This window comes from Dysidea avara, chromosome 2 (assembly GCF_963678975.1).
Source record: "Dysidea avara chromosome 2, odDysAvar1.4, whole genome shotgun sequence".
Classification (NCBI taxonomy): Eukaryota; Metazoa; Porifera; class Demospongiae; order Dictyoceratida; family Dysideidae; genus Dysidea; species Dysidea avara.
The window spans coordinates 15678776-15702732 of record NC_089273.1 but is presented as its reverse complement, the minus strand read 5'-3'; the positions used below and the strand labels follow the sequence as shown (position 1 = coordinate 15702732).

Here is a 23957-nt window from a genome sequence, read left to right as displayed (position 1 = left end):
TTCTATAGGATGTCTTGATTCAGTCCTAATTTACCTCTTGATTTGATTTTGATTCCGGTTGCAGATGGCTACCCCTCATGCCCCTTGAGATACACGGATACCACGCATACCATAATATATACTAGTCTCCCATGCCAGACGGTTTGTGTGGGGGCAGCAAATAAATACGGTTTATGTGGGCGAGGTGTGTGGGCGGCAAATAAATATTTGCCGTCCCCACGCAAACCAATCTCGTTATGTACAGACTTGCTCAACCACAAAGTTACGTAATACAGGAAACTGGTTGATCACGTGATCATCGCACATTGCTGTTGTGGTCAAACACGTTTTCTGCGTAACAATGACGAGTGAGTGACTTTATAAAGGAGATAAACTGGTGACTGTTATGAATATGGAAAGCACCTTGATGGAAGGTACGGTAACTCACCCCTGTGTTAAACTAAATTTGCAGTGACTTGCGTATGCACACATTCAAAGGCGTAGGAACGATTGTCAGGGTGGGGGGGCCAAAGATAGCCATGACCAGTTAACCATAAACCCATTCAGACACACAGGGTCCCATTGATACGGCTCCTCTGTACCTAGTCCATACGTACGTTTATATAAAGGTGTTGTGGGGTGTGTTATCACTAGCTAACAGCCCTACACCTATACTGCATAGCTATATCTCTTCACTCCCTACACCCGCCGCTATGCTCCTCTACACCTACTGCATGTGCTTAATGCATGTATGTATCACATGAGAAATCATGGTCACATCAAGGTCTTTTCTTTATGCGAGCTTTACGTACTTCACACTACAAGGATTACAGCATTAATAGTTGTTATCGGCAAAGTGAAACATCGTTACCTTTAAGGAACTATAAGCTGGGATGTCTGTTCTAGCAGGTGTTCCCAAACTGAGTGTAGATCAGGTGAATACTACACTGCATTCATGGTTGGCCACTTTCATATTCCTCATCCTTGTTTGTTTCTCTTCATAAATCAACTTCACCACAAAGTCTTAATAATGTCTGGTTTAATCGTTGGTAGTCAGCAACAGCGTTGAAACCGGGTCGGGTCAACCGGGTCACATTTTCTCCGGGTCTGACCCGGATTGGATCACGTGAGAAACGAAATTGATCGTTTGACGACGTGGAACCTATAAACACTAGTCGCGTAGCTCGTTCGTGAGCCACGCCCACTTTTCGCGTTACAAACATACGCTCGGCCACGCCCATTTATTAGTAAGTGCAGTCTGTAGCATGAAACTGTGTCCGTTTTTGTCTGCAAGCTTACGTGGAGCCACGCCCACTAATCGATTAATGTATGAGTTGTATATAGTCTAGGTCTAGTCTTGCAGCAGGATAAGTACTTTTGTGAGTCACACCCATTTTAATATATTGGGAAATTGTAATACTAAGTATGTACGAAGCCACACCCAATTTCTGTCTGTAAACTCACAGTAGCTACATGGAAACAAACCCACTGACTGATTTTAAATTATAAACTTACCGGCTTATAGTTATAACATAACTACTCGTTTACTCAACACGAATCGAACGCTCAAAACGTAGTCTCGCTCGCTCGAGAATACCCGAAACATAGCTCTTATCGCGCGCCTCGGATTAATTTAATCCGGGTCAAATCCGGGTCTGACCCGGATTGCTATCCGGGTCAGTGGGTCATCCGGGTCAGCAGTAGTGACCCGGTTTCAACGCTGGTCAGCAACTCCCATCATAGGCGGCGGAAAGGGGGGGGCTAGGGGGCTAAAGCCCCCCCTTGGTCTGCTGAGGGGGGGCTTAGCCCCCCCTCAGAATGATATTACACCGAAATTATCTTTCTTGGAGTGGGGCTGAAAACCTTGATAAAGATCGAGATACTCTAATAGAGCAGTCACTCTAATAAAGTAGTCAGTGTGTAGCGAGCTATATAAGGATTTTTATGTAGTTTATCAGCTAGAAATGGTAGCTGGTGAGGTGGAAAGCTCTTGTCAGTTGGTTGTGACCTTTTTTTTTTTTTTTTTTTTTGGTCTCACCTTACCAAACTATAGAAATAAGTCTGGGTCAGCTCAGCGGAGCCCCCCCTCATATCAACTACTTCCTCCGCCGCTGACTCCCATACACTCGTGCACTACAGTGTGACTGCCCTCTTAGACTTAGATCTGTTACCACCCTCAATTTGAGTTCAATCTTTCCCACATCACGGACATGACACTCTTTCTACTCGGTTCAAACTTCTCACTGCACGGGATCCAGGAAATATTTCAACCACAGGTATCATGTGCAAGCAGAACAGAAATAAAATTACAGGTGCTTTTGTGTTAAATACAGTGCCTCGTACAGTACAATGAATGGGGTGGACCAGGGGCGGATACAGGGGGGGTCAAAGGGGCCTCTTGACCCCCCTCCAAAAATTTTTAATATACCAAGATCGAGATACTCTAATAGAGCAGTCACTCTAATAAAGCAGTCACAGTATTAGAATAGTGTGTAGTGAGCTATTTAAGAATTTTTATGTACTTTATCAGCTATTAATGCGTGGTTGGTGAGGTGGGCAGCTATTGTCAGCTGGCTGTGGCCTTTTTTATTATTTTTGGTCTCACCTTATCAAACCAGAGACAATGTAGTGCCTCAGTTCATTTTTGACCCCCTTTCTATAAGTCTGGATTCGCCTCTGCGGTGGACTGGTGATGCCACACCCCAGAGTGCTTTTGCGTGATGGTTGTATGGCTTCTTGTATGGAGGTATACATTTCTGTGTGTGTATATAACTTGGCCCAAAAAGTGGGGGGCCAAAACATGCTTTTGAAAATAGTGTGGGGGCCTGGCCCCCGGTTCCGATGCCCTTGGACACATTCATAGTGATGAGTAGTCTGGCGGCGCCCGCCCCATCGCATAGAGTAAGGGCGGGTGCCGCCAGACTAAGTGATGAGCAAGTGAATCATTATTTTGCTTCGAGCTTGTAACTTATACTGAACATAATGTATGGCATTGCTATCAGGTGGTTACCAATACGCCTGACAATGTCATGCATATTTAAACTGTAAGCTCACTGGTTATGTACACATGGGGCAAGGTCAAGGACAAGGTTGAGATTTGAACTATGATGAGCACGACTGAATCTCTGCTTTGTGCTGTTGCAGTTTCACCGTAAATTCTTACCGGTGAAACAACATAACCAAATGGTTAGGACAGTGGCTTGTATGCCCCATGATGCTGGCTGGTTCATGCTGTTGCAGTTTCTTGCACTACTTACCATGACTATAACTGGTTATTATGGAACTTTGAGACAGTTTCTATCCGTGTTAACCTCCTGCAAGTTACTAGTCTTGTCCAAGGTGGATTTGCCCGCACATACTCAAGTGCTTAGGACACTTTCCCCAGCAGATTCAAGCCTAATAGAGCTCTATATGACATGCTTAATATAATGCTGCAGAAATGTTCATTTGATATCATTTCTCTTGTAATGCTGTGTACCCCCGGACACTGAACAAGACTATGGGACCGGCCATAATTGACGCAGTAAGATACATGAATTATAGTTTAGCTTTTTTCATTGTACCAGTAATAGACATGATGTCATGCACTCATCCAGTATTTTCTATAACACAAACTGAGTACGTATGCAACAAAATTTAATATTTTATCTTCAAATGTTTAGTAAAACACTTGTTCGTATTCTTCCTATTGTGTTGTGCGTATTGTCCAATCTTATATCAATTGCTTTATTTTACAGATTATTAAAACAAGATGCCACAGAACTTGCCAGCTTGAGCAATCTTAGTGTAAGTGTATTTTGTTTGTGATCTTACAATAGACCATATGCAATCTTGGGGGCATGGCTTTGTAGTATTGCTGCAAGAATATTATAGAGATGGGCAATTATCCAATTATCATGATTATTTAGTTGGCAATCGTCTAATTTTCATTAACTAGTGATAATTAAAATTGGCAATTATCACATAATAATCGATCATCTTAAATATTTTTGCCGCTTAGTTGAATATTTTAGGGTTTTTGTTACAGTACAGTGGTTAATTGTACAATAATTGTGATAATGGCTCATGACAATAATCGTACGACAGAAATGTCAATACCCTCCCATCCCTAGAATACTAGCCAAACTTCTCAGATGTTCCCTTAAGGTATTTTATAGCTACACATACAGATTATTGTACACAAGTTAGTACTAATATAATTCCCTACCCCAGGAATTAATAAACCCAGGACCAAAGATCTGCAGGGATCCAGAAATTTTATATGTTTCCTAGTGTTTATGCATTCTTAAGTATTAGATGCCTCTGCAAGTCAGTGTCTCATCTTACATAGTCATAGCACTTCTGCACCATGCATCACATGACGTCTATCATCAGGTCTGGACTGGCTGCTCACTGGTTACAGCTGGCTTTCTGTATGACAAGTACACTAGTATTGCTTAACTGGAGAAATTTTGTGTAACAATTTTTCCAGGAAACATTTTCAGTGAAAGGGTGACTGCTGGCAAGAGCTGCTGGTTACACAAGCAGTTTGACAAAATTATAATAGCCTTGTGTGCTTTATGTGGTGCATGAGAAGTTAAACTTCTAGTATTTATTAATATTAATGGTGCGTATGGTACCTGGAGGTGTGAAAATGAGCACCCATCAGAATGGCCTATGCTAAGCAGTCCAAACCCTCTTTCAGTGTAGGCATTAAATGCTAGGGATTGTGTGAGGCACCATGATATAGAATAAGTGATCTGGCCATGCAAGATGGGATGCTGTGACTTGTAGAGGTAACAGGCATGAATGTGAAGTACCAATTGAGTTCTTCATTTCCAGGTCCACTGCTTATACCACCTCATATTATTTACCCATTACATATCACAATAATAATTATTATTGTTTAATTTATTGTTAGCATTTATATTCCAGGAAGTGAGAAGTCTGTGTGATAGATGATGATTGCCTATTAGTCAGTTCACTCGCTTCAGCACTGATAAGCCCCCTGCCTATATTATGATGAAGAGCCTTAGATGATCTGTAGATGTCCTTATACCAAGAAGCTTAAGACGGCAATCAATCTGCAGCAATTGGTGACTTAATTATGAATTAGCCAATTACGACATGAAACTGACAATTCCTTTGTAGTATATCTAAGTGTGTAATACATAATATGTTTATGTATAATGTACTGTAATGATACAATGCAAGGAGTGAAAAAACATAATGAAGTGTCCATTTATATGTTGGTATTATTCTTCCTTGTATTGTACAGAAGTGTTTGTGGAGTCATCTAGGGACTTGCAATCGTCATTTGCAACACACACTTGAATGTTTCAATAATATTTACACAATCAGAAGTTTTGTGCTCCAAGTATGAAGCTTACACATCTGGTTGATGTACATGTACTGATAGTACATTTGATATGCTTGTCTCACCACTATTTCATTTATTGTGTTGCAAGCCTTGATTATTGCAAGTGCATCATTTTGAAAGAACCATTGCATCACGGCAGTGAGTGTTATGAAGATGATGTTGACTATAGAGCTGAAACAAACATTCTGTATACCAGTGTGTGGCAATGACCATAATACAACAAGACATCGAGATTGGGAGAACGGGCTGGAGCGCTGTAGCCTTGTGACCTGACCCTTAATCTGTCATGTGAGATCACATGACCCTCCGAGATTGGGTCATGGTAAATGTGTACCCCAACATTTATGATAAAGCTCTGGCTGGTACATTTGGTGGTATGCCAATTTACCCAACACCAGATGCCCTATATGATCCCTCCTAACTGATATGCTACAATGCAGCCCATATCCTACTAAGCAGCCGTAGTTTGGTACTATGGACCTTTGGTGGGATAAAAAGTTTCCAGCACTGCAAACAATTAGTGATAATGCTGCTTCTTTACTGCCCTGCTATAGCATAGAATGATCTAGAACAGGCAGGCTGCTACATATGGTACTACCCCAAACCTGTTGATACCTTCTAATGAATACCACAATGCATAGTGATCAAACTAACCCTACCGTTTAGATATTTACTGAATAGTGCATAGTGTTCAACGCTAGTTCCCATCTATTAATGTTATTATGGCCACCTTCAAGTTAACCTTCGATTAAACTTGTAAAGGTCTGAACAAGTGATAAAAATATACACAACTCAATCGATACGACAAACAAAACTTAGTTACAGAATAAGTTAGAATACACACAATTATAAACCAATTGCATCGTGTGTGGTGTTTTCCCATAATCTCCAGAACACCTATATATCAAGATGACAATTGCTAATAATCATAGAAATAAAAGACCACTAAACACATTACAGAAATTGGACAATCAAATCAGCAAATGAAGCCAAAATCTCACTAGCCAAATCAACACTATTGCAGAACTTCCCAGAAGCATTTTAGGTCACTCTGAAACCACGCTAATTTTCCAGTGACATTGTAAGGCAGAAAAGCGACAATCTACATCATTCTTACAATAGCACTGAATGAACTAAGCAAATGACAATGCTCGATTGATGATTTGATATCCATATGGTACAGTATATACACAGCTGACAATAGACTTACCTCAGCAGTATGCACATGACTCCAATGAATAAACATTTGTGTGCCACTAGCACCTATTATAAGAGGAACATTCATCACTTGTGACAACAGTTGCTGGTCTTAACTAAAAATGAACACAATACATTATGAAAGTGAATTTCACGAAGAGTGGAATGAAAGTTGTTGCAAAGCGATAGGATCAACTACCATCGAGTTATCAACCATTTTATAAAGGTATGTAAAGGGTTTGTGTGTTTCCTTACTGAAAAGTTATTTTCACGACTAGTTTTGGCTTCACCATTAATTTTAGTGTTAGGGTAAAACCCTAGGTATCATTTTGATCCTTGCTACATCATGAGTAGAATGATATAAATTGCATAGCCATAGGAGGGACGAAAGCTTTGAAAGTTACAGCGCTTTGTGCAAAGCATGTGTATTTATTAAGTGTAAATCCAGTTTTCTGGATTATGCGGGTTTAAGGGTTAAGCTGTACAAACAGCAGTGTAGTAGCTAGCTAGGCATAACTTCTTTTAAAGCAAACCTGTAATGAAGAGTCCACAGAGATGGGCTCGCATTGCTTGTTAAAGGGGACAGCCAGATCTTGTGCCTGGGTAATTCAGAAAGCTAGCTACACCCCGGTGTGTTTTGTAACATATCTCTACACAGTGACATAGCTAACAATGGTTATTGGCGAGGAAAAAAACTTGGACTATTTGCCAAATTCACCTATGTTTTACACTGCCTAAGTTGTCTATTGGCGGTAGCTTTCAGACCTTCCTCTCTAGGATTGTGATGACCAACAGTTTAGGCCTTGCTTAAAGGGTGGTACAAATGTGAATGTATGTTGGTGGTGGGATAGGGGGTTTAAATCAATCTCCTTACTGAGGACACTGTATTTGTTGTTATAGACTATGTGCAATCTAGAGCATAGTCTCATATATTCCTGAGAGCAAGAAATTCTATACTGGAAAAATTTTAAATGCTCATACTCTTGATGAAAGGAACATCCGAGAAGTTACTATAGTATTCTTTCAAGACATTCTGGTTACAGATTGCACACGATCAATACTACAAAGCCATGCCCCCAAGATTGCATATGGTCTATTGTAAGATCACAAACAAAATACACTTACACTAAGATTGCTCAAGCTGGCAAGTTCTGTGGCATCTTGTTTTAATAATCTGTAAAATAAAGCAATTGATATAAGATTGGACAATACGCACAACACAATAGGAAGAATACGAACAAGTGTTTTACTAAACATTTGAAGATAAAATATTAAATTTTGTTGCATACGTACTCAGTTTGTGTTATAGAAAATACTGGATGAGTGCATGACATCATGTCTATTACTGGTACAATGAAAAAAGCTAAACTATAATTCATGTATCTTACTGCGTCAATTATGGCCGGTCCCATAGTCTTGTTCAGTGTCCGGGGGTACACAGCATTACAAGAGAAATGATATCAAATGAACATTTCTGCAGCATTATATTAAGCATGTCATATAGAGCTCTATTAGGCTTGAATCTGCTGGGGAAAGTGTCCTAAGCACTTGAGTATGTGCGGGCAAATCCACCTTGGACAAGACTAGTAACTTGCAGGAGGTTAACACGGATAGAAACTGTCTCAAAGTTCCATAATAACCAGTTATAGTCATGGTAAGTAGTGCAAGAAACTGCAACAGCATGAACCAGCCAGCATCATGGGGCATACAAGCCACTGTCCTAACCATTTGGTTATGTTGTTTCACCGGTAAGAATTTACGGTGAAACTGCAACAGCACAAAGCAGAGATTCAGTCGTGCTCATCATAGTTCAAATCTCAACCTTGTCCTTGACCTTGCCCCATGTGTACATAACCAGTGAGCTTACAGTTTAAATATGCATGACATTGTCAGGCGTATTGGTAACCACCTGATAGCAATGCCATACATTATGTTCAGTATAAGTTACAAGCTCGAGACAAAAATTAATAGTGATTAACTCGCTCATCACTATGAATGTGTGCATACACAAGTCACTGCAAATTTAGTTGTGAGTTACCGTACCTTCCATCAAGGTGCTTTCCATATTCATAACAATCACCAGTTTATCTCCTTTATAAAGTCACTCACTCGTCATTGTTACGCAGAAAACGTGGTTGACCACAACAGCAATGTGCGGTGATCACGTGATTAACCAGTTTCCTGTGTTACGTAACTTTGTGGTTGAGCAAGTCTGTACATAACGAGATTGGTCCCGTATGGGGTTTACTCTTTTCACCACCTTTCATAACCCTTACGTAATATTAAGCTCAAAAGCATCCAGACTTCCTACTGTAGTTGTTGCTCTCTCTCTTCGACTTTAGGGCACGCATCTAGTAGTTACCGCGAGTAGTCGACTTTAGGGAATGCGTCCAGTAGTTGCCGCGAGTAGTAGACTTTAGGGGAAGCGTCCAGTAGTTGCCACGAGTAGTAGACTTTAGGGGAAGCCTCTAGTAGTGTTAGCGTTAGGGTTAGAGTTCAGCTTTGGTTTCTTCTTCACCTTTAGGGTTAGGTTCTTCTTACTATATACAGCTTATTTCGTTAGTCACATTTATAAGATACAAAAGAAGGGAATTAAGGGAGCTAGCAGCGGTAGCATAATCGGTAGAACACTGGACCATCACACGGGGATCCTGGGTTCGATCCCCCTTCAATATTGCACTTTTTTTTCGCCTTTTTGGTTCACCGTTTTTTGTCTAAGTTCTGTAGGGTTATGAAATAGGGTGAAAAGAGTGATACCCGGTCTCGTATCCAGCGCCTGCGGCTGGTAAATAGGGCGGGCGCCATTAGTTGGCATGGCTGACCACGTGGAACCCGTCAGATCCCCAGGTGTGTGACCCCAGCTGGACCTCCCGCCGCCTGAGTCGCAGAGAGAACCCCCTGCGCCTGTGAAAAGAAGACCAGCGAGTGGAGTTAAACTTGTGAAACCGGCCGGGTGAAATAGAAAGTGAGGACTCGACTGAGGAAGTGGTGAACGTTTTCAATCACCTGGTTAGGTGCGTTCACAGTGTTCAGTAAGTTGTAACATAGTTTATTGCCAACAATTGAATGTGGTTGCCTTTTCGTTGATTTGTTAATTTTTGCGAGCAGATTCGTGACATTAGTCTCGACCGCCTATCGAGACAAAGATATAGATTGTAAGCGGGCCAACAGAGGAGGGTTGACACGAATTAAGCGCTATCAAAAAGATTCTAAAGGTTTCGTGAAATTTGATGAAGCATACCACAAGGGATCGTCACTACCAATACTAGGCATTCCAGCTCGATTTTTAAATTTTGGAAAAATGGACTTTTTATATGCTCAATAGGTAGAGTATTGATTGTCGATCTCAGAAATATATAGTTTGTTGGGTTGGAATTAACTACTTTGCACAGTGCACAGTGCTTTAAAACTGAAAAAAGGTACATTTTTTCTCCGGGGCTCCCCATACATTTTAAAGGGAAAAATGGCACAATTGAATCAGGAAGCCATCTAGCAATCAGGACTGTTTTGAAACTGCAGTTGCTTTTAGCTGCAAGTTTGTACATATAATGAGAGTAATTTCAGATGTTATCGGATCTCAGCGATCTTTGTATGCTTTGTAGTGAGCAAATATGTTTCACCTACTGCACACTTCTCAATACAATGGTGCATACCCACAGGCAAGAGACGTCACTATTCAGTGGACTGGACTACTGGACTGGAACACTGGACTGGACTACTGGACTGACATATTTTTGGTTTTTGCACATTCTATGGTTGGATTTTTGCTAGTAAGAACCCTTTGGGCACCTGTAGCCCACTTCTAAACACTTTTAAACACTGAAGACAAACAGTGGAATATGCGAAAACTGTCTCTTAATAATTTCGCTACTGTTCATTATGCCACTATACAACACTTAGCTATTCCTTACCTGGTGTGTAGTAATGCTGCAGGCAGTGCAGGGAATTCCGCCAGTGAATGTGACAGCAATAGTTAACCAGCAATCAACTAGTCAGTAGACAATATCCTTCAAGATATATCCTTAGAGCAAGCTTGCAGCAAGCTAGTCTCATTAGTCTTGCTCTCACTAGTCTTGCTGTTTCAGTGTAGGGGCTTATCAAATAAAGATTATAAGTGCCCATGCTGAAAAATTTCTAATTGGTAAGCCCCTGCACTGACTGGCCATGCTGGCGAGACTAGCTTACTCCTCAAAGATATCTCGAAAGATTGTCTACTGGCTAGTTGATAGCTGGTTAACTATTGCTGTCATATTCAGTTCCCTGCACTGCCTGCAGCATTACTACACACCAGGTAAGCGGGAATAAGTGTTGTATAGTGGCATAATGAACAGTAGCGAAATTATTAAGAGACAGTTTTCACATATTCCACTGTGTTTGTCTTCAGTGTTTAGAAGTGGGCTGCAGGTACCCAAAGGGTTCTTACTAGCAAGACTCAATAAAACCAACCTCAGAATGTGTAAAAACCAAAAATATGTCAGTCCAGTCCAGTATTCCAGTCCAGTAGTCCAGTCCACTGAATAGTAACCCCCCTATCTCAAGTAAGTAAAAACATCAAGTTAACAACTTGTAAAGGTAAACAACTAAAGTGGAGGTGCCACAATGATGCAACAATACCTAAGGTGGAGCTGTGGTTTCAATTATGGCATTGTTATGCTGACTCTTTGAAGTGGTTTGTATTATTGAGCTGATGACACAGCCATCAGAAAATTGCTCTGGAGCTGAAAATCGCTAACCTGAACAAAGTAACTATGCACTTTAAAGTAAGCACCAGTGACTACCTTCCACCCGACACTACGTTTTTTTTAAATTTTAAAGTATTCTACATACATTACAAGGCTTAAAAAGATTACAAAACAACACAAACTTATATGTAATGCGCACGACAAAACTAAGATTTTCATGATGATCAGCGTGTGGACAAACCCCATAGCGATTTTCATCTTCATTGGAGCTCGGACTATGGACCAATCCCAAGTTAAACGCGAGTTGTTGTTTTGTGCCAGGGTTCTATTGGAGAATATACGGAGAAATTTTTTATTAGAAAATCTCGGATACTGGAATGCCTACCAATAGTCCTGTAGAACGATTTGCGACCGGTATCAAGATTTTTGATTGACAAAAATACACCTTGATTGCTTGATTTCATTAATAAGGTACCTTGATCCCTTAACAATCTAGCATAGAAGCCTCATAGATTCTCGATTTACTCTACAAATTGGCTTTCTAAGGTGCTTGATTGTCCTTTTTTAGGACTTCTTGATTGCTTGATTCAGTGTAAAATAACCTCTTGATTGTTTGATTTGATTTTGATCCCGTTCACAAATGGTTCTATAGGAGTGTTGGTAGTGACTACCCCTTGTACCTTTTAGCCTAAATATTTTGAGGGACAAATTTTCAAGTTGGCCAAAACCAAAATTTTGACTAACTGATTTGCAAACACTCCCAAAATTTATTAGACTAAATGGAGGTCTAAATTTTCAAGGATAATGTTTTCACTGGTAATCCCCAAAACTGTGAAATCAGCATAAAAAATGTCCCTCCCTTGAATTATTTAGGCTATACAGTAATGTGCCTATCAATGTAATACCCAACTACCACAGATACGGGCTGAGGGTGGGGTAGGTCAGGGATGGAATTTATCGCTAAATTTGCCTGATGTAGTGGGGATGTGTTTTCACTAAAGAAATTCATTATGGAGGAGTGTCTTGGGTGCTAGCTACTACATTCATACTCGAATCTACTCAAACTAGAATCCATTCAAACTAATTCATCACTAGACCAGTGCCACACAACCTTACAAATCCTCTCCTAGCCCCAGTATTCTCGGGGTTTGCAAGTCAAGACTTGGTCATGGTTTGCACTGCCAGTACATCCCCAATAAGTGGGGAAATGTAATGTTCAGTGATGCATATCCCCACCTCAAGTAGTCAGGGATTACATTAATAGGTGCATTTAACATTGGCTAATCACTTTACTTTAATTTGTCAAACATCTGTAAATACCCCTAAAAGTATTTGTTTAGATGATTGCTGATATTTGTCAATATTTAATTTGTCAGTACTGATGAAGTGTAGCCAGACCCTATTTCTTCACATGGCGCTTACCTGCTCCTTTTGGAGCAGGCGTTTATAATTTGCAATTGATAAGTGCTGTGCAGAGAAATAGGGTCTTGCTACATGAGACTAGATAAAGTGTGGATTCATCATATTTTCCTGCCAAATTTCCTGTTGTACAGTACTGCATTGAAAACTTCTAAGTGCCACCTAATCCATCCCCAATTTGCACCCTTTATAGTCGTTTGCATTCACCTGAGCCTCTTGTTACTTGGGCCAGCTGTGGGCTCGTTCACTCTACGTAACATGGACAAGAGTACAATATGTGGCTGTGAAGAGTTGAAAGGGTTATAAGGGTTGGTTCAGTATGGATATTACAACAGGGGTTATTGTATTTGTATGGTTCGCCTACCAAAGTTGTAAAAATTCAGACTAAAGAAGATTTGTTTGAGTTATGGAGCACCACCACATACTTTGGTGCGATGAATTGTTTCAAAGTAGTGAAAATAGCAAACCTTCTAGTAAATCAGTGAGGGATCAAAGTGAGAGTGACAGTGGTGTTGCTAAGGAGAAACAACAAAGTTGTGAAGAAAAGGTTCAAGAAATAGTAGATAGCCTGAAAGAAAAACGCTCTTCTAATTTTACACATATATGATTGCAGATCTGGGCTGAAATGATTGTAGGTGGCATGAACTCTAGTGACCCACCTAACACATCCATATTTGTCTGAGCTGATGGTTCCTAAAAAAAGTAAAGCCAACAGAATTCAGTTGCTTAGGCATTATCATAAGCTGCAACTGCTATTACAAGTGCCTTGTCTCCCAATAACCCTCCTATAACTGACAGTAAGTGTACCAGTGGTTTAGAGGTTATTGAGAGTGGTCATGGCTTTACAAACAATTTAGTAAACTTTGTTGTGAGCTACAAAATATGGTATGTTAACTGATGATTAAAGTTTTTGCAATTGAATTCGTCGGTTTTGCAATTGAATTCATCGGTTTTGCAGTTGAATTAGTCGGTTTTGCAATAGAATTCGTCGCGTTTGCATTACAATTCGTAATAAACAAAACGGCTCCAAGAAACCAACCCGTTCATTAAGAGATGAACTATTTATGCCTTGGAGAGTTACACTTGAGACACTAGAAGGTAATTGAAGCTGGTAGTACGCGAAGTTGATAGCTGTCTGACAAGTTAATTAGCTTGCTCCATTGCGAATGGCAATGGCATAGTAGAGTTTGGAATGTTGTTGGATAGGCTGTAGAGGAATAGTACAGTTGTTGAAGGTTAAAAAATGACTATACCCGGAATAAAATGGTATAAAGATAAATTTGGTATCATTAGATGCAGACTTTTCTGGAGAACAACATATCCAAAATCCTCTAAAATCCCCTTTGGGAAAAAAAGTTATGGATGTTTGAAGTTTTATGCTAATATAGTGCAACAAGGCATTAACATCCAAAAATTTTAATTTCATATTCCTGATTATAATTTGAGATGTACGTACACCACATATCTTAATTCTGTTTTTTGTACATGGTTATGCTCATGTACCTTTACTTATTTATATACAGTTACCATGACAGCAACCACAACTATCTAGTGGTTTGTAGATTAATGTATGGTTATATTTCGTGAGATTCGCTGCATGTAGCACTGGTATTTCTTTCATACCACACAAAATTAATTAAAATATTTCTAGTTTCACATACTTCAAAAAAATTTTTGGATATGTTTCTGGGAGAAGATAAACATGTGTTGGTCTGGCTGTTGAAGGGTGATACAAAATGATATCAAGATAAACTTGGTGTCATTAGCTGTAGAGAATGACATACCAAAATCCTTTGAAATCCTTTTTGAGAATTTTTTCTACAGTCATTTGATTTTTAATTAAAAATTACTATAGTTTATAGGAGCATGATCAGTTATTGAGTTTACAAAATACAGCTTTTTAAACACTCTAACCTTAACATTATATGTACATAAAATTTAAACAAAGCCATTTTTACTACTTTTAGGTAATTCAGAACTGTGCAGCTGCATGCTTGTTTTGTTACAGTTTGTATACATATATAATTATCGTTTTCAATGTAAATAGCTACGTATGAGTAGAGCCATGCTTTCTCAGTAACAATTTCTTTAGTAATAACCTTTTAGCCTTTTACAATGTTCTCCCCTCAAGTTGTAAGTCCACAATTGACTGACTATGCTATTATGACATAATTTAACTTTGAAACTGCCACATGTACGCCATAATATGACAGTTGGCATTTAAATTAAACTGTGCTCATGTCTATTCTTACAAATGCCTTAAAGCATGGCACAGTATAGTAAGCATTTATGAGCTCACAGGGCCGGAGGAGGGAAAATTGAGTTGGTCAGGCCATTGACTATAATGTTGAAATTACTGCTATATACATGCCAATGAGAGGAGTTGCTGCACAGTGTGCGAAGCACGAGTATTCTAGGGGGGTCTGGGGGCATGCCCCCACAGGAAATTTTTGAAAATTAGACACTCAGATCTGCAATTTTAGTGATATTTCACTGCTAGCTAGCTATATAAATATGCTCAAGCCTATCTGTTGTTCTTCAGATTTTCTATACTATGTATAATTGTAGACCTGACATACAGGGGACACAGCATGAAACTTGCTGTATGGTTCATTTAGTTATAGCTAGCAATTAGAAGTTCAAGGGGGGTCTGGGGTACAACCGAGCTGCAGATTTAAAGGTTGAAAATGCCTTAAAATTTAAAATTGATGCTAAATTTTAAAGTAAAACTAGCTAGCAACTTTTCCCCCCAATTTCACAGGGAACCCATGCAGCATGACCCCAGGATATAATTAATCGACTAGGCAGTTAGCTGTAGCTATACAGTGAATTCACACAGCTACAATAAGAAGCTACACACAGCTACAAAAATGCGGTATACAGTACTACTATACTGGTTTGTATGAAGTGAACGGATCATCATGTAAATATACTGGTGGACAGTCACGAGACCAATCAGTATTCGAAAATGGCATGAAGTGGGTGAGACTGAGAGTTTGCTCAGTATATCTCGACAGGATGAGTGGGTAGTTGAAGAGGAGTGATTTCTACTCAGAATCTCATCCAGATGGCTGCCATGTAATGTATGGGTGTACAGCTTCTGGCTGCGGAATGAGTCATCTGGTTTATCTCTGCCAGCCCTTCGCCCAGTAAAAGAAGCCAAGAGAGACAAGCCAAAGAATGCTAATGATTATTTTATGAAGATTGAATTGTGATATAAGTGTGTTGGTTTAGAATCAAAGAAGGCACCTGCCTTACACGTGATAAATGCCAACTGTCAGCACACGTGATGCTGTACGTAGAACCCACAATCATTTCTGTACAAAACGATACGAATGCTATGCTGTACTGTAAGGTAATTGGAGGTACTATACGTGTAGTTCTGTGCTTTAGTTAGGCTGAGAATCTAGGTAATTACTTGTGTCATGCATTTTCAATAACATCTGTAAAATGTACGTAGCTACATGTGGTTACGATCGTCCAAAGAATACATGAGAGTGATATAGTATTAGTTTGAGCTGGTCAGCTAGTTGGTTCAGCTCCAGATTATCGGTCCGGCTCAGGCCTGACCAACCGGACCGTCTCCTCTCATTCCAGTGTGTAACCTGCAAGTGAACCTGTAATTTAAATACTTCAACATCAATGCTTTCATGCTTTCCACCAGAATACTATTTAGTGAGACCCCAGCAGCAAGCCTGCATATGGCTACCTTTAGGGCTTATACACTTTGGCTTGCTTCTTTGTGAGGCTGACCACAAGTTAACATACACAAGGTGAAATTTTCAATTATCGTAGTTGATTTTCAATATAGATCAATATAAACATGCTTTATCAGATTTATTATTGAGAGAAAAATTATTAAAAATATTGGAGTAGCAATATTAGGCCATGCATTACTTGGTGATTTTCTGTTATTCATCAGAAAATGGGCATGTGGGTCAATATGGCTATAATATATTGCTATAGGCTTATTTTCATATCCTAACTCTCTGTATCACTGTTAGTGAACTATATACTTACAGTAACTGGTCTTAAAGCAGCACAAGACCACAATGTTATAGTCTACTTCAGATGTAGCTATGTACAGTTGTCCTTTGTGATTGCAGAACTTTACTAACATAAATGTTAGAAGGTTAACTGCATAATCTTTAAGGATTTTGGGACTACAGTGAACAAGGTAGCTGGTATGTAAGTGCAGTGATCTCAAAAACTGAACTCACATGCTCAATCTTTTTGATATACAGAAAAATAATGGTTGGCAACATCTTTGTAATAATGGGAATATATATATATGTGGCAAAGAAAGTACAAGTGGATGCTGATGAGATACAGAAAATCGCTAAGGCCTTACAGTATAGTTTGACTATTTGAATGCAAAATATCCACCAAAAATGTCACAGTAAACTAGAGCACAGTTCTAGTGGCAAAGGATGTGGAAATACAGATATTTAGTTTCCTAGACCTGACCTTAAAGTGGATTTATAAGTCCTGCTCTTCATTCACACTAGACATTGTTATTGTATAGTCTTGCTGATTATATCTAAGAGTGAATCATTCCTTGTCTATTATATATACCCTAATGGCAAAACATTTGCCTCTGTACTCACACATTTATTTGCACTACTTTGTTCATTATGCTTTAATGTGGTGCACTGCCCATTAGTATTGCATAATTTATAGCTCTACTGTGGATATACATTTGCAGTGTCAGAGCACACTTTTATACATAAATTTTGGTTTCAACTGAAAAATTGTAACGTGAGTTCACAATGTCATTAAACAAAATACTAAAAAGAAATTTACAAAAACCTTTTAGCAATGCCTATTTTTTTTCCAGAAACATACACCAAATATTTTTGAAGCCTTATGCAAATCAGAAAAATGGCCGTATTTACTTTTAAAATATTTGTTTTTTAAATGGGCTACTGACTGACCTTAATGAAAGTTTTCATCTGCCACAAAATGATTACCAAACTCAAAACTAGCTATTATACGTAAAACTAGATATGAAAAAACTAAAAACCATAACTGAATATACAAATCACGAGATAATTGTGGTTGTTGTCATGGAAACCTATGTACAAATAAGTACATATACATGAGCGTAACCATGTACACAAAACAGAATTAAGATATGTGGTGCACATCTCAGTTATGATCAGAAACATGAAATTTACAATTTTGGATGTTAATGTCTTGTTGCAGTATATTAGCAACAAGGCATTTATCTCTTTATATACCAAATTTATCTTTATACCATTTTTTTTCAAGTATTACCCTTCAACAACCAGACTAGAAGAATTATTGCCTATATAAAGATACTACTGTTGTACTTGAACAAGTTCTTGTAGCAGCTGCTACATCATGTTTTCGTGTTTGCTCCTGAATTTAACTGCAAAAGCAACGGATTCAATTGCAAAAGCGACAAATTCAATTGCAAACGTGACGAATTCAATTGCAAAAGCGACGAACTTAATTGCAAACGGGACGAATTCAATTGCAAAGTCGCCGAATTCAATTGCAAAAACCTGTAATATAAAATAGAAAGGACTGAATCATGAAAACACTTCAGCAACTGAAGTCATAACAGTATACACTGTAGTGATAGTAACAGGGTTAATGTAATTGTATGTGTTATTGACTGATTATTGGTAGCCACTGTGTGCATTGCAGTCTTCTACAGTTAACATGTCAAATACCATTAATCAGAAGCACTCTTGATTCTGTGCATGATTGAAAAACATAGTTGTTTTTGGACTTTCCTTGGCTAAACACCTCTTCTGGGGGGGGGGGTTGAGGTCAGGTGAGTAAGGGGGCAAAATAAGTATTCTGGAGCCACTATTCTGAATCAAATCTACCCCACCTTGCACATGGTGAATTGAAGCATTGTCCATGAAAACCACAGAATGGGAATAGTTGAGTGACTATAGACATTTCCACACGACAAAAATAATGTGAATTGAATGCGCATTGATTTGAATTATTCGCGTCCACACGGAGTGTGCATTAAGGCGATTCGAATTGAAAGTGGATTACACAAATTCACCTGCACAGGTGGTTTGAATAAGAATTGGCTGCGAATCGGGATTTGCTACGTCATAATAATGCGATGCTAGTTAGCACGTGAGGGCTTGACACGTTTGCACGTGACCTTTGTAAACAACACAGGGTAGAAATACAGAAGCGCTCAGTTTGACCTCGGTTTGACAAAAGCGCAGGGACGTGTCGAAGCAGTGTTTCATCATCCTAGCTAGCCCTTAGAGTTTGAAAGAACAACGGTCCCATACCTATCACGCACCATCCATACTCTACTTGTAGAAATCCTTCTGATACGTTATAAACAAAAGTATAAGCGTTACCACGAACCATTCCTTTCGTTCTATCTTTAAACTCACTATTCTATTGGTTGGTGCAATTGGGTGTTTTCTCAACCATTTAATTATCCGTTTACCACACTAGTAAATTCAATAATGCGCATTACGTGATAATGCATGTGGACACGTTCAATTCGGATTCAATACGCAGTGCCTGAATTCGTTTTGCATCTGGTTCCTAATTCGAATTCGTGTGGACATGTTTTTAAGATGTGGCAATAAGTAATTTAAAATCCCGCGTTCTTTCACCATTGATGGTTCCTTCAAAAAGGCAAACATCATGAATTCCTTCAACTGGTAAAACTGGAATAGCAGAGTGACAAGTACCTCACACCATCAATCTGATCTTGAGATGTTAGACCCATGTTTTTGAAATGATTTCCGTTTGTCACACCCACTTTTGTCAATCCATACAAGCATTTCAGACTCTTACATTGATACTTCAACCATAAATTCAACTCAGCATTCATCAACTGTACATCAATTTCCTTTGTGAACAACCCTAAATTTCAAGGTTTCTTGGCCGATTTTTTGGTGCAAAACACAGCTGATACTTTGAGTATGAGTATTGCTAATTATGATGTAACAGTCACATGTGGTTATGTGGGTTGGCCATTGAATGGCTTCAAAAACCACTAGCATCCTTAACTGACCCTCCTTGTAACTGAGGTAGTCAGAGTCAGTTGATTTAAGGTGCTGATCACCTTATTCTTTTTGTTCATCATTACCAAAGGGTTATGGTCAAATCATCACCTTGTGACTAAAGGAGGTTGGACATACTTTAAGCACCTCCTAAATAAATGCATTGTTTTGTTTTGTATATCACCTGACCCTCAATAGTCACAATACAAAACTGAATAATGATGTGGTTTATATGATGCTTCACTGAGATCAATGTACTACCCTTCTCAATAAAATGAATTTTGCATAATTTGTTTTAGTGGCACTCACTTGGCTCAGATACTTTAGAGTTAGTACTTATAATCTCTAATTGATAAGTGTTATGGTAGAGAAACTACATGAGAGTAGTGTAACATGGAACACAATGAGGTGTCACTACAATATCTATTGTACTATGATCTGTGGCTGTGGTCAAAAGAAAGGTCAACAAACTAGACTGATTTTATAATGGTCTAGCTGTTTCCCAGCATGTTCAAAGCTGCGTGAGTAACTAGTGCATGAAAATATAGCACAGGAAACAAGTTTATGTTATGCTACATGTATTTCTAAAAACCAAGCGCCCATGCAGTTAAATACTATCCCATTCGGCAACCATGTAGACTATATAAAATTTAGTTTATATTCATGCTATTGTTGTTATTAATTAATCTAGACAATTAAATATATAAATACTGTGATTTGGTGTATTTCATAATTCATGAATTATTTTGTGATTTGGTAATTATGTTGCTATGGACTGCTAACTATAGCAAACCACTTTAAACCGCAAGTTACACATAGAAGTATCTTCTCAACTGTTTCATAGTGTGTCTACCATGTTTTATAATGTGTCTGCTGTATTTTATCAGAGAAAGCCTCAAGGCTACCCTTCATTTTCATTCACGTAAGTACAGGTAATGCCCCCCTTTTAACTCGAAGGATACGGTACCTCTGCTAGTCTAAGAGGCCTTCAACATTATTTTAAAGTTGTTAAATGTCTATAAAACTAAAAGGGAAGAGTGTTCAAGAAGTGTAATGAAGAGTTGCCATACCCGTATTTCAGACCACTGAGAAGAAACTACCTCAGAGCAAAGTTTATGTGTGAGGAAGTTTAATGGAAACTTACTTTAGCTTTTATTTCTTACATCCTGGCTACTTTACCATTTTTAATGCTTTTGCTCATGTGGGTACGTATGGATGAACAAACGTAGATAGGTAGGGGTAGGTACACGCACATGTGTGTCGTTACGAAAATAATTTCAGTATACCAGATGCAAGCTCACAGCCAGCCCCTGGCCGGTTGTGGGAGTGTGCCTGGTTTAAAAATCTATAGTCAAGACAATTTCATTGTCAGTGATCAAATTCAAAATTCAAGTTTTGCTCTGTATTGATATTGTGTACATCAGTGTGATGGTGACAAACTATACTAGATCATTTCTTCAAGGGCTCAAGCACTCCTATATACTGATTTGTGACAGTGTACAAACTCATAAATTACATGTAATGGTCAAGACTTTGTTGTGGTTGAGTTGTAGTTGTAGTTGTTTGTAGTTGTAAGCTAAAGTAAGTTTACATTAAACTTCTTATATGGCTATACAAGGTCTTGAATTATGTGCTTGTGGTTTTTGATCAGAATAAATTTTTTTATGTGAGACAGTACGAATGTCATGATCCCTTATATGCAGTACTACCATACTGTATTGTTCAATTAGAGTTTAATCCTTTGAAATGTAGCATGTTTATACAGTGAAATTCAATGGGGAAGAAAAATAAATGTATGACAGAAAAGTGGGATTAATCACTTTGCTGTTTTTGCTGAGTCGTATCAAGTCTCCTTTCCCAACTTCAATTATTCATGGCTGTCTGTGTGCTCTAAACAGTATTATTGATTGGTTGTATGTAGTACAGTACATAATGTTACTGTTTGTTAACATGAAGAAAATGAAGTTGATTAGCTTGAAAGTTATTTAAATGTATGATGCAACATATACGTAATGTAGTTTGTGTGTGTGGTCAGTACAACTTCTTAACTTCATTTTTCTGTTGAGTAATGTTAACAAATTTCGTGACAAGGACATGTGTTGGAAGGGAGATATTCAACACTAGCATGCCTTGTTGCATAATAGTTTATACTCTTCTATAGTCTTTTGTTTATTGGGGCAAGCCTGAGCAAGCCCCACACTAGCGAGAGAGCTGTAAGTCATCATCCATTACATGGCAATTTACAAACAATTGTAAGTCATCGTTCATGACACGGCAACTTCATGATTAAATACGAAAAACAAATCTTACAAGTTCTTTGGTGTCACACAAGGACACAATAGTATACAGAGAAGTGTAAGTAATCGTCAATGTCACGGATGAAATTAACAGCATAGATTACTGGACTTCCTTATTTGTACTTGTCATTGACAATGCCACGGTGAATTTAAATGACATAGATTACTGAGCTTCCTTATTTGTACTGTTAGTCATCATTCATTACATGACGATAAACAGCATAGATTACTGGACTTTCTTATTTGTAATCAATGTCATGGCGATTTTTTTTTTGAAGACTTGTACAATGGATAGAGATTATTTCCTTTGAATGAATAGGCTGACCGCACAATTTTGGATCTTCGATAGCAGTGGAAGCACAAACACGCAACTCCAAGATAATGCGCACCTTCAAAAAGAGAGAAGAGTGTCAGTATATACAAATGTAGTCAAAAATTGTGTGAAGTACATATGGTAGGATTATTATGCAATACTTATAGTCAAATTGATGTGTTAGATAGTCAGGTCTCTACTCAACATTACAATGACCTTTGTAGTTGTGGCTTCAATAAGTAGTCAGTGATGACATTGTCAGTGATCCTTTTTATATTATTATACTAGCATTGGTACCTGCCCTACGTGCAGGGATCACTTTATGATAACAACCAAGCATTAAACATCAGTGCCATTCATGCCCTGCAGCATGCATGTTGGTAACATTTTAATACCATCATCTTGCCAAAATCATGGGAAGCACGCAGGTACCCCTGAACCTGCAGAATTGCAGTATTTAAACTACTGTAGTAATATGTATGCTTATAACACATAGGTGTGAACAATGTGGATAGTACCTATCCTATTATGCAGGCTATAGTTACATGTAGCGTCATTTGATAAAAGATTGACCACAAAAGACATTATTTATTGGTACCTACCCTATAAAGTAGAAGTTGCCATATTGCGCATTATGTTGTGGGCATGCGCATCATGTAATGGAAACCATGCATTAAAATTCATGCAACTATGTTGCATGAACAATGAATTAAAGACCATTAAATACCATCAGGCCATCCTGGAATGATGTGAGCATACAGATAATTTTAAACAGGAAAGCTGTGTATAGCTACATAAGCAAATACAACTGTAATACTGTACTACGTACCTGTCCATACCTATAATATTATGTCTACCATACAGGCACAAACTACATATTATGTGATATTAGTATAGTACCTGTCATGAAGGCCATACGCATGACATTTAACTTACTGACAATGAAAAGAAACTACATAATGGTAGGGTGCAGTACATGCCTACAGTGCAGGCTGAACTTTGTATGTTAACAATGCTACAACATTCCCTCCTGTTCCCTTTACTACACTACAACCTATTGTCATCACCTCTATCCTACATTTACAGTACTGTATGAGTAAGCTACTACTGACTATTATCACCTATTGTCATCACCATTGTGCAGTAAAATTAGCTACCACAAACTATTATCAACCAATACAGTGCAACCTGTTAATCAGGACACTTGACACCTACATAATCTGGACACTTGGTAATGCTCCTAAAGTATCCCTTAGCATGTAACTGAACTGAAAATTCAGGAAACCTTGATAATCAGGACACTTTTGGTACACTGCCTTTACTGTAGAGTGAGAAAAACCTGTTACTAAAAAGGCTGCCAAAATGAAAAAAAAAGTTGTAACAGAGAAAGGGTGTTGAAGAAAAGTTGGAACCAAAAGGTTTGAAAAAGAAAAATAAAAGTAATACAACTGGGATTTGAACTCTCTGGGATTTGAACTCCCATCCTATCAATTTCCAGCCTAACACTCTACCACTTGCACTAAATGTCACTTGTGATTAAAGAGTCTTTAAAAGTTGTTTATAAAAGTATGCTAAGTTGAATGGAATAGGTGTTTACTTGCGATTTGCATGCGATTTACAAAAAAATTCGAGCGAATTTTTGTGTGCACCCTTGCACTAATCGTGCTGTAAATGACAAACGACAGCGGTTAGAAG

The 23957-nt window shown here is 38.5% G+C and overlaps 1 protein-coding gene and 2 long non-coding RNA genes across 4 annotated transcripts in view; 2 read left to right on the top strand and 1 right to left on the bottom strand.

Moving 5' to 3' along the window:
* Positions 1-229: 229 nt before the first annotated feature.
* LOC136246697 (uncharacterized) lies at positions 230-5203 on the top strand. The gene is made up of 3 exons (XR_010696756.1): positions 230-413; positions 3717-3765; positions 4894-5203. It is a non-coding gene; the product is annotated as an uncharacterized lncRNA (long non-coding RNA).
* An 875-nt stretch (positions 5204-6078) lies between these two features.
* Positions 6079-8707, bottom strand: LOC136246696 (uncharacterized). Its single transcript, XR_010696755.1, has 4 exons — positions 8579-8707; positions 7661-7709; positions 6549-6601; positions 6079-6235 (listed from the first exon to the last, which is right to left on the bottom strand). It is a non-coding gene; the product is annotated as an uncharacterized lncRNA (long non-coding RNA).
* A 635-nt stretch (positions 8708-9342) lies between these two features.
* LOC136246694 (TNF receptor-associated factor 5-like) overlaps positions 9343-23957 on the top strand; it is a 46752-nt gene continuing 32137 nt past the window's right edge. The window contains exon 1 of one of the 2 annotated variants that reach the window (XM_066038241.1): positions 9343-9549. The gene's annotated coding sequence lies outside the window, so the exon portion shown is untranslated. Of the gene's footprint in view, positions 9568-23957 lie in introns of both variants that reach the window. The other variant, XM_066038240.1, reaches the window with a different exon arrangement.